Source organism: Bactrocera latifrons, unplaced genomic scaffold, assembly GCF_001853355.1.
Source record: "Bactrocera latifrons isolate USDA-ARS-PBARC rearing strain unplaced genomic scaffold, ASM185335v1 scaffold_103, whole genome shotgun sequence".
Lineage (NCBI taxonomy): Eukaryota > Metazoa > Arthropoda > Insecta > Diptera > Tephritidae > Bactrocera > Bactrocera latifrons.
The window spans coordinates 989,965-1,002,037 of record NW_017534442.1 but is presented as its reverse complement, the minus strand read 5'-3'; positions in this window follow the sequence as shown (position 1 = coordinate 1,002,037).

Genomic DNA, 12,073 nt, shown 5'->3' with positions numbered 1-12,073 from the left:
ATATTAATACATTTTAATTGAAATGTAAAAGAATTTGCTTGTGCCCATTTTAGACGAGCGGTTAGGAAAAGCACTCACACCGCATGAAAAAAGCAGCAATAAGTGAAAAGCAACACATTCACTATGTTATGCCGTTTTTTATAGCTTTTTATCCCTATGCTATGTTGTTGTTTTCATCTTCTCTTGACAAGCAAAAAGCGCAGGCGCATTGTTAACCCTCTAAATTACATTGTTTTTGTTTTGGTGCAGCTATACGATGTTTTCCTGTTTGTTACCCAAATAGGTTTTCTTCGTTTTTCTTATATTCACTATAGATATCCAAGTACCCAGCGTTTTATTTATTTTTTTTTTTTTTTTTTTTTTTTTTKTTTTTTTTTTTTTTTTTTTTTTTTTTTTTTGTGTTTGTATCGACGTGGAACTCTCGTAGATAGAATAGATATTGCCCCCTCTAAGACGAAAATATATCACAATTTGTGTAATCATGTTCAAATGTGATATGAAAGGAATTTATTAAAGTCCGATAAAAATAGGAAAAATATTAATCTATAAATGTCAAAGTTGAATGTACCGAAAATCGGTTGCCACATAGATTCGGATTTGCTTCTTTTTCACTTTATGGTGCCAATTAAAGATTCCAAGTGGAGCCCGACTCTTCTCCACTTGGTCTTTCCAACGATGTAGGTGGCTTCTTCTTCCTCTGCTTCCTGCGGCGGGAACTCTCAGAGCTGGTGTGTTTTTGACCATTCGGAAATGACCTAGACAACGTAGCCGCTGTCTCTTCATTCGTTACTTATGTCAATGCCGTCTTATATATCTTGTACAGTGCACCGTTCCATCAACTGCGGTATTCGCCGTTGCCAATGCGCAAAGTACCATAAATCTTTCGCAGAACCTTTCTCTCAAAAACTCGTCGTCGCCTCATGAGGTGTTATCATAGCCTATGCCTCAGCACCATATAGTTGGACTGGGATGATGGTTGACTTGTATAATTTGGCCTTTATTCGTCAAGAAAAGATTGAAGAAGTCATACGCCAGGCACTCTCCTTATCTGAAACTTCGTTTGATATCGAACGGCTCAGAGAGGTTCTTCTCGATCCTGACGAAGCTTTTTGCTCATTGCTCTATGTCAGTTTACACAGCCGTATTCGTTTTGCGAGGTTTTTTCGTGCTGTCGAAAGCATTTCAAAGGTGGCGTACACACGATCCTCTTTTCACGAGACCTTTCCAAGATTTGGCGCATGGTGAATATCTAATCACTTGTTGATTATTCAGGTCTAAACCCACACAGATAACGTCCAATCACTACGCTGCGGAAGGACTTTATGTGCGATGTTGAGGCGGCTTATCCCACGGTAGTTGGCGCATATTTTAGGGTCTCCCTTTATTAGATATGCATCTAACCGATTAAAATCCGACAAATACGAATAATATTATCGTTGAGTTTTGAAATCTATCAAATAAGATATTTAGTAATACTGGCTGTGAGAGCATTGAGCTTTTCATTGACTCTCTGGGATTAGCAATGAACATTTGTATATTAAAAGATGCTGGTTTTAGATGAAATTAAGTAAGGGTTCTAATATGAAGTAAATTTAAATCCAAACACTACAATATTATGCAACACCGGTTTTCAATGCAGGGCCCACACATACATACATATATGCTGGCATGAATATGTACTACAATATTTATACATATGTGCATACATATAAATGGCAATGGCGCATCTCCACAACGGCGAGAGTTTTCTCTCTACTGCATTGCTTTATAAATTGTTGTTGTTTTTGTTAGTATTCGCTGTTAGATCACTTGCAAGCCACGCTGTTGCTGACAATATTTTATTCATTTACTGCACACTTAGCTGAGGCCTGCTTAGCAGTTGTTGTTGTTCGCTTTTTAGTTGTCACTCATTGGTTGTAATCGATTTCAATTGCGGCGGCATGTCTTGTGCCGTTAAATTCTTAATTGAAATGTGCACATTTTTGCGGCTAATGTTGCTATCATCATTCACGTATGTACATATGTATGTATGTGTGCACACTACTTGTGCATTGTTGTTTTTGCTGTTTTAGCTGTTGTTATTGCGACTGTTACTGCCACTGCAGGCGAATGTTATGAATGTCGCAGCTAAAACGTGTATTACATCGACATTAATTCGATTCTTTCATTTTGTTTATAATGAGCTTGTTGTTGTTGCTTTGTCATGACTTCAACTACAGAGTATTTCAGTATTTGAAATTCAAGAATTTCGCTTCAGCTATTTTTAATTTAATTAGTTACAAATACTAATTATACAATAGAGTAGACGTTCGACCTGATAATGTGATGTGTATGTGTATGTGTTTCCAAATACTAAGTCTGGATTTAAGTATAATTTATGTAATCAATTTTGGTACTGTTGAAGAGAAGTCAAACAGAGATGTATATGTATATGTATAGGGTCCTCGACGTTTCCTTCTGGTTGTTACAAACTTCGTTGCAAACATAGTATACCCCGTTCAAGGTATATTGATTAATAAACGCGGAATTCAGCGCGACTTTAAGTCTACTGTGCCCTCTCTTAAATCACAAAGAATCATTTATAACTGAAAAAGCTCGGAAAACTTTCCATAGGAATGAAGAGTTTGGTGCATGGTCCTGCGAACTTGCGCCGATTCCCTTCGACTCTTTCGAGTCGTCAGTGTACCACTTAATTGTATTATCCTTAAGCAGTACTTCGAAAGTGGAATCTTTCCATTCAGCCTTACTGCTAGGTGTAACCTTGATCTTCTTGGTAATGCTGTTCCTTGGAAGAAGGCCAGTGGTATTGTAGCACTTAGCTCTTTCATCCGCTGGGACGAGATTACCTTACCTCTGTCACACCTTTCTGCTTTAATTTGTAGTAGTGTGTGCTTGGCTACCGATCACTAGATGAAGTGGCGTGAGCTGAAGCATTACTTCAAGTGCTGCCGTCGGACAAGTGCGCATTACACCCGAGATACATTGCAGATAAATGCGAGCCGTTGTAGCTTTGATGTTGGTGCTTCACCAAAGTCTGCGTAGCCTTTGAGACCCAGGCCACCGCCCCATATATGACCATCGGTCACATGATCGTTGTGTACAATCACCTAACAATCCTTGGCTCTCATGCCAAAGATTTTCCAGACAGCCAATTGCACCCCATTAGTGCTTCAGTCTCTTTGACCAAGGTTAGATCGACATGTTGCTTCCACCGGCGAGGTGAATCCAGCGTGAGACCAAGATATTTGGCCACTTTGGTCATTTCTGCCTTTGCACTTTGGGGTTGACGTTCAATTCAACTCAATAATAAATATTGTCGGCGTAAAAAGTGCAGTAATTACTGCGAGCAATAAGTACGACGGTATCAGTTCTTGAGCGGTTTGGCATAGAAAATGTGCTCTTCTAACATTATAAAGCATCAACCTACATGTCGCCACAATTGAACGAACTAGGCTAACGGCTTGGTGGTTTGTTTGCCGGTGGAATCCTCGGTCTATATTTCTTCTAAAATGATGCCGGCGAGAATACTACCAACTATTCGATGCCTGCGGTTAACATTTGAAAGAGATAATCTTCAAAACATAATTGGCAAAGAATGTTCTTTCGAATGATAAGAAACATTCCCCATTAAATTTGAAGTGTGTCTGTGTTTTCCAGTGATAACTTGCTTTCCTACTTGGTTTTGAGAACTGACCAAAATCAATTGAAATACATTTAAGTATGTGAAAAGCTTCGAGCTATCGCTATGTAGATCTGTTAAGCTCTTATTTCAAATGGTTAGACATTTAGCATTTTCTACACCGAAGATCATTACACTAAATACATTCAATTAATTCATTCATTTTTACCATAAAAATCATTTGTACCAAACTCAAATATAATTTAATTGTAAACTTTGTATTCATAAATAATTTGGTTCCAAAATTTAGAAATGAACTACCCAACTTTTCGACCCACCAGATTTGAGTACAACAAATTAATTTGCCTCTCCATATTTATTACCCTTCGCCATAACAATAACTGTTATTTATTTGAATGGCCAACAATTTCCTTTATGGCGCTGGTTCATAAATTTGCATTCGCGTTGAAATTGTCAAATGGCAACGCCGCCGTTTGCCGGGCAAAAAACTCAATTTGGTTGCCATACAATTTGCATTCACCCTGTCAGCACTGGCTCAACACAAACACCAAGCACCGTTATGTGTGCGTGTGTGTTTGTAAACGAGTGTTACCGAATCGCATACGATGGTGACCGCCTTTTTGCTGCGCCCAAAGGTGTCCATTTCTGAGGTGATGTTATTATGTATGTACTTGACTTAATGATATAGTAGTCAACAATAATCATGACGCCACAACAATAACAAAATATCAATAAAAGTGAACCACTCTGGGTAATAACATGCAGTGATTTGTAAGCGAAGTGGCAGCAATTTGCGTGGCGCGTTTTTGTAACCGAAGAAAAAGCCGATACACATACATACATACATATACATATGTATTCGTATTTAAAGTTGCCGATGGCGGTTATGTAGATGTGAAGCTCGAGGGATGCAATACTAATTAAAAGTTATTAGTAAATCGATTGAGATACTGGGTTCAATTTTCGGAGTTTTAGGCGTAAGTGTCCAATTTGGCATTGAAATTTCGGAAACTTTCTTTGGAACCACTTGTCAGATGGAATGCCGTTGCGTAGTCCGTGAGGAGTAGTCATCCTTTGAGATATCTGCGCTTGTCGCGAATTTCTACACATTCTGTTGTCTTACTACCGATACTTTTTCCAGTGCCTAATGGAACCCTCAATTGCTTGACGCGTTGCCTTGCCAATGTGGGAGAAATACACAAGGGGAGATCCACTGTTTCCTGGGTGCCTTGCACTTGATATCTGCTGCAATTCCCTCAAACTATCAAGCCCATTCCGTAGACAATTAAGTATTCCAATCATATTCCTATAGACCCTTCCATCCAAAGCCAGTACGAACTTTGTGTACCGCTTTATATATGAATTTTGTCGTTTTGCACCCCGCTAAATCGCTTTATTACTGTCTTTTCATGCTTTTGTTCACATTGGCGTATATACCCTGCATAAGTTTTCCACTGAAGATCACGTTTTCGGGAGACCCCTCTGGGCAATCTCGTGCACTATCTCATTGCTTGATCGTGTCCAAGACTTTTTCATAACTGAGTTTAGATTAAGTGAAGGGTGGACCAACTCGTAGTGTACTTCTCGTCATATATCCTTTCCATTTTCGCTAGCGACGCAATTGTCCAGTGACAACAGCTACGGCCTTTTTTCGATTTTTCGATTTCTTATTTGCAGAAAGCCCCCTCTGGGTCGATATCGTTTTTTGCAATCCAACCAATCTCCTTAATTTGAAGCTCGTATGAAATCTAAAATGATTTAATTAGCTCAGGCTTTTTTGACAATTTTTTATAACTGCATAACTGCAGGGGGAAACGGTTAATAAATGGGTGCTGTGTCACGCTACTTGATTATGCTTTGCTGTCAACTTATTAAGCCGATACAACACGAACTCAGGGAAGGCCCTGGCCGCTCAACAAATGGCAAAACATAGCCAAAATGCTACCATTTCTTCGGCTACCAAAAGGTAACGCAGCCTTGACATCTACTGAGACCGATTTAATGTCGATTCAACTTTAGTGTTGAGTTGTTTAGACGAAGAGACCGAAACCCACGTCGTCGTCTTCCTCGGACTCCGACTCCTCCTTTACGGCTTTTGCCTACTTTTCGGCAGCAGCGCCAGCACCAGCAGAGGCAGCAGCAGTAGCAACAAACTTGCTGGGGTTCTTGATGAACTCCTTGATGGTAGCAGCTTCTCTGAGGTCCACTACGGTCATGGCGCAAGAGCGTTCATACTATAGAAGAACTAATCATCAAACTTCAATAAAGAGAAATTTCAAGATGTCCAAATTAAGTGATACCATATTGGCACCGATAAAATTATAGCCTATGTTTTTACGAAAGCATTAACTGAGCCAAACACAAACAACCGTCAAAAGAATTTGGCTTAAAGTAATTTGTTCTCATCTTATTATCAGTAAAATATATTCTCTCATGACGTTATGAGAAAAGTTGATGATCTTATCACTCATGCAGCCTATAAGTATAAATATATATAATATATATATATGTTTTTTTAATTAAACCAAGATTTAGTCAAGCCAAAGCTTTAATAATAAAATAGCTTTGTATTTTGCTGCATAAATGAGTAGCATAAAGGCTTTATACATTAAGGTAGTGTGCAACTTATGCAGATTTGTAGATCAAATTTTTGAACCTGAACTTCCACTTTAATGCAACTTGGATTTACTATTTATAGTTATTGCCTGGGAAAAAAAGTATACATTAATAATAAATAATACAACAATAACTCCCATACTTTTCCATTTCGTTTCCAATTTTTCTTATTCTATCGTCCTATCATCACATATCATTAGACTTACCTTTGCTGAGGAGCAAAGAAGAAGTTACCCGATGCCAAAGTAGATTTTTTCGTTTAAATAAGTTCTTACTATTATATCTTTTAGTTATGTAATTTGTTTCATCTTCCTCTTTTTAAGAGTATCACTACAAGTTCAAGCAAATAGTTCTAACTGGATATATTTTCATGCTAGTGAACAGAAATCTTTCATGAAATTTTGGTCTGCTTCGAATAGCCACAAAGTGAAGTATTGCTTATTTTCCTACATATACCTAACATATACATATAGGTACTGTACTTAATTAGTCCCTAACTTTAACAGATTTTTAATTATCTTAATGCCATTGCCAAGGACCTCTTTTTTGTTTTAAATGGAAAGTGAATATGTAAAGTAAAAAGTTGTCAAAATCGTAAGACTTTTTGTCAAGTAATATATAGGAGTGACTTAATCCGACCTCAAGAATTATGAAGAGTTTCTGGCAAAAAATTTTCTAGTCTAATTTTCAGAATTTCGCAAAATTTCACCATAGAAAAGTCAAATGCTGCCTGAAAACCCTAGCAGTGTACAAGACCATACCCCCATGTATTTTCATATAGATTGTAAACTCTCCACATATAACATATAGCTGATTTGAACCTCTGAATGTAATAGCTTTAAAGAATATTTAGAGTCGTACACTAAAAATCAATCACTGAAGAGCCACCCTAGTGTATTTACAAACAATATATTTTTCCGCCATTTAAATATAAAGAGGAAATATGCCACTAAAAGACACAATCCTTTGCCAAGTAAAAATTGTGAACGTTGTCACTTCATTTGCACTTAATTCACATTCTTTTGCTCAAACCCTCAAAACTTGAACACCTTATGTGTTGTTGCTCTTGTTTGTAATCTTTATTTAATCGTGTTGAGCATCTTGAGACATCGCATCCTTAAATTCGTCGGTTAATTTTAATATGCTTAAGTTCCAGAGATTCTCGCTGCCAAAGCGACCTTGTGTGTCTGTGACACGCACACACACATCCAGTTATACATATGTATGCGTGCGTATGTTCTCTTTCTGACTGCCTTTTCGTTGGTTGGCGTCACCAGCCGACTGATGTTTACGCAAGGCATTAGCATAAAATGTTTATTAAGATAACAGTAAATGACGAAGTAACGCAACACTTTAACCGGTTTGCTGTTGTAAATTAGCCGAATGTCTTTTGCTTGGTAATTCCTTATAATTTTTAACTTTTTCATAGAGCTCACTTGTTATCCTGTGCGTCGTCTTACGTTTGCTGCAACGCCTTTGCAAAAGGTTTACTTATTATCCTTTGAGCGGATTAAACGGGAGGAGCACACACATATACACATCTGCGGCAGGCTGTGTGTAAACGGATGTAAACCGAGTGAACACATGTACTTGCATAACTGTTTTTAAAGCTGTTTGTTTCTTGGTTTACTAACTTTAAGGAAGGAAGTGATGCAGCGACCACATAAGCTGCCGTTTTAGCATTATTTCAAGTATATCTTGTTGGTATTACATTAATTAAACCGTTATTATATTATATTTCCTTTGACATTTATTTTTGCTTTTATTCAAAGTAATCTAGTAGCTTAACAAAATTTTTAGTGAGAATTAGTTCATAATTGGAAAAGATACTTGCCAAATTGGATCTGTCACCTATTGGACCCGATTCTTTCACTTAGTTCGACAATAAATGGCTACCGCGCTAATATCGAGCAATATTTTAGTAGAATCCAATCAACCTTTACAATACTTTATTATAGTCACATTTCACATTGGGTTGTGGTGAAAGCACTTTCCTCAGCCATTAATAACATATTCTTCACAACTTTTCGTAATTTTTCTTAATTTTTCTTTATCTGCCAAGTTGTTTTTCATCAAAGAAATTGGTTCAATATCTGTCTTACTTGCTCTGTGCTATTTGTTCAAAGTGCCCATAAACTTCGCTTTTGATCGTTCCCATCGGACGTGCAATTAACTTTGCCTCGGATTTACCGAAAATGTTCCTGTGACCAAAAACCCAAATTTTGGACAAGTGAGGTTGACCCACAGTGAGCTAAAAGCCGTGCTGCAATTGTTTATTACTCCCGTAATAATCTGTTGCATCGACTAGGCAATGTTCTTCAGCTTGGAAGATGCTGCCTGAGTTTGGTAGACGGATAGAAAGGGAGATGTTAAGATTGCTACTGGCTACTTACCTACCTTTCAAGAATCATTGGCATCATTATGGGAATAACACCATCCGGACCTGCCTCTGTACTGGTAAGAAGTTCCTTATAGGCGTAACGTAGTATTTTTCTTACTACGGACCTGATATGCTAACGCTATGCTGAGTTGAAAGCTTTTCAAATATCCTCAACCGAATTGGTGTCCTTGTGTAAATAAATTACGAATGTTATGCAGCAACAAGTAATTTTTTTTTTTTTTCAATTTTCCTCGGGAGGCATGATATTTTATATTCAAAAAAATTAATACCACGGAACTATTTCGGAAAAAAAACTGGACACTATAACGAAGCCACTCATGACAAGACTGCATTTGTGTTATAGCCGTTAAACTGCCGGTTATTCCTATAAATGTACTTATATAAATTCTACGAGGACGATTTTTTCAACTAAAAGGACAGAGATGGCATACATCATCACAAAAAATATTAAGGGGATTCTCTTGCTCTTGCAAAACCCTTGCACGGTTCACGAATTGCCGAATTTTCCACTTCGTGCAACGGCGCAACAAAAAAAAACAAAAAAACACAGAAAATTATTTGCAATGGCTGTAAAATATGGCAGACCAAAATCCATGTTTGTTTGCTTGCAATGACACGTAAAAAAATAATTGCAATTTATACTCGAATTATAAAGATTTGTTACAGTTTTTTGTTAAGAATGAATGCAGAAGTTGCGCTAATTCATCATGAAATGCACAATAGTCATTCTCAATTCATTGACCGAATCGGTTGTTCATATATCGCTAGATTCTGCAAATATACTTATTTACATTTTGTGTTATAGTGCAATCTTGCAAGAGCAAGAGAATCCCTCTAATATATTATCTGTGAATAACAAACAACTTTTAGTCTTCCATTTAGTTTCATCCAAACTTCTTGAGAAAATAATAATAAATATATAAGAATTATAAAGAACTAAGTTCAAATTCGAGTATAACGCGTTTTAAATGTATTCCAAAATATTATACATATAGAAAAGTAATTGTAACATGTTAAAGCTATAAGAACCACTGAGCTCTCGCACAGTCACCTAACATCCATTAACACTCCACCAACACTACTTGATAATCTTAGAAAACATTTAAGTGACAACTCATTCCTTATTTCCGTTGTTGACACTTGCAACTTCCGCTATGTCTCGCCAAAACGAGCAATCATCGCTCTACCTTAATACCAAATACCACGTAGGGAAGTTCGCTGCACTCTAACTGATATTTTACTCATTCTGCCGATTCTAACACCTAGTTTCATCTCAAATAAATCGGTTGGAAGTATTTGCTAATTCGATATTCATTAAATCCATTTAAAAATAAGTATATGATAGTTAATACATTTCAAAACTCTTATAGAAACTTCAACTGGTTCCAACATAAGTCCATGTATATATGCAGGGTGGGCCATATAAAATTTTAAATTTAAAAAGTCAATAAAAAAAATTGGCCTGTTATTTTTCAAAGATTTATTTAAAAGCTTGTTTTATGAAATTTATTTGTGGAAAACAATTTCGAACAAATGACCACCACGGCGGAGTTTACAGTAGCTTATCCGATCCACCCAATTTTGGAGAACTTTCTCGATGATTTCAGCCTGATGGCAGCTACGGCAGCTTAAATTTCGTACTTTAGATCTTAAATTGTTTCTGGATGCTTAGTGTAACATTTATCTTTAACAGCTCCCCACAGCAAATAGTCCAACGGAGTTAAATCGCAGCTTCTGGGAGGCCAATTCACTTCACCTCTTTAGCTGATTATGCGATTTTCGATAGGGCGTAAAAGATTGAGTGTTGCCTTTGCTGTATGGTACGTAGCGCCGCTCTGCTGGAACCAAATATTGTCCAAACCTTCCTCTTCAATTTGCTTGAAAATGTGGTTAACATTGCGCGATATCGCTCACCATTGATGGTTACGGCGGTTCCTTCTTCATTTTCGAAGAAAAATGGCCGATGATTCCATCAGACCAAAATCCGCACCATAGAGTGATTCGTGCTGGGTGCAGTAGCTTCTCGACGATTACGTGCGGGTTTTCTGTGCCCCAAATGCGACAATTCTGCTTGTTAACGTAACGTGGAAATGAACCTAGTCCGAAAGGATGATTTTTCGGTAAAATTGACCATCCTCGATCAAACGATCTTTGGAAAAAAGTTTTCTTCTAGTGAATAGCGACCCACTACGTAAATTTTAGACTTTTTACTGAATATCCGTCACTTTCCGAATGGTATTTGACGTTTCCAATGTCGAAATATAGATAATTGAAATTTAAAACGTTAAATGGCCCACCCTGTATACATAAATAGCGTAAGTGTAATATAAAAAGTTACTTTTTATGACTTAAGCTAGTTTCTGAATATTTCGATTGCTCACCTCGTTTATTTCCCTACAGGGTAGCCAACAGTGCTGTGTTAACTTCGGTGGAATGCTTCTTTGTCAAGTGGCCGTAGAGTGTCATTAGCGTTGATTAATTTGTCATATGATTTACATACGAAAATAATCAATCACCAAAACGTATTTGAGACAAAAGAGATTTAGATTTGCCTGCCCGTTCGTTGTTTTTTTTGTTTTCTTAATGAATGCTGCCCCTCTTTTCACATAGTTTGGATTTATTTGCACGGCTTTGCTTTGCATTTTCCTTAATTTTCTTAAACCCATTTGGTCCATATAATGTTCGAAAGTATTCAACCGACTAACACCTACAATTTCGTTGTCTCATAAGTCTTTCCGTATAAGCATTTGTCGACCTGTCTCATCATTGTTGCTTACCGTTATCGTCGTTGCGTCTATAGCAGACGAAATAGCTGCATAATTACGTTCATTTGTGGCAGTAGCAATTAGGGCATTAGACAGCCGGTCATCTTCGTCCGAATTGTGGGGCATCGTTAATGGTGCGGCTTAAGCCAAAGTATTACTCAAAGTAGATTCGTGCGCATTTATGTATACATTTACCAGCATATACATATGTATAGAAGAAGAAGAAGACATATGTAATTTATAGTCGTGTGATATCAGTGGTGAAAGGTATATACCTACGGTTTCTCAGTCTTTCCCGCTCTCTCATAAATACTTACTTACTTAAATACAGCGACCAAGAGAGGGGGAATATTATATAAAACGATTTCGACAAGAGACCTCTGTAAGTACAACGGTATGTAGTATGCTGGCAATAGCTTAGCTACTGGTGGAGCCTTCCAAGAGGGCGTCTGTCTTGAAGCAGCGGCTCATAAATGTGTAATGTTTTAAGATAGATTCTTAGGTTCTACTCTGGAAACAGGCGTTAATCTCAATTTTTTCTGTAAATACTTGATTCTTCTTCTTCTTAATTGGCGTAGACACCGCTTACGCGATTATAGCCGAGTTAACAACAGCGCGCCAGTCGTTTCTTCTTTTCGCTACGTGGCGCCA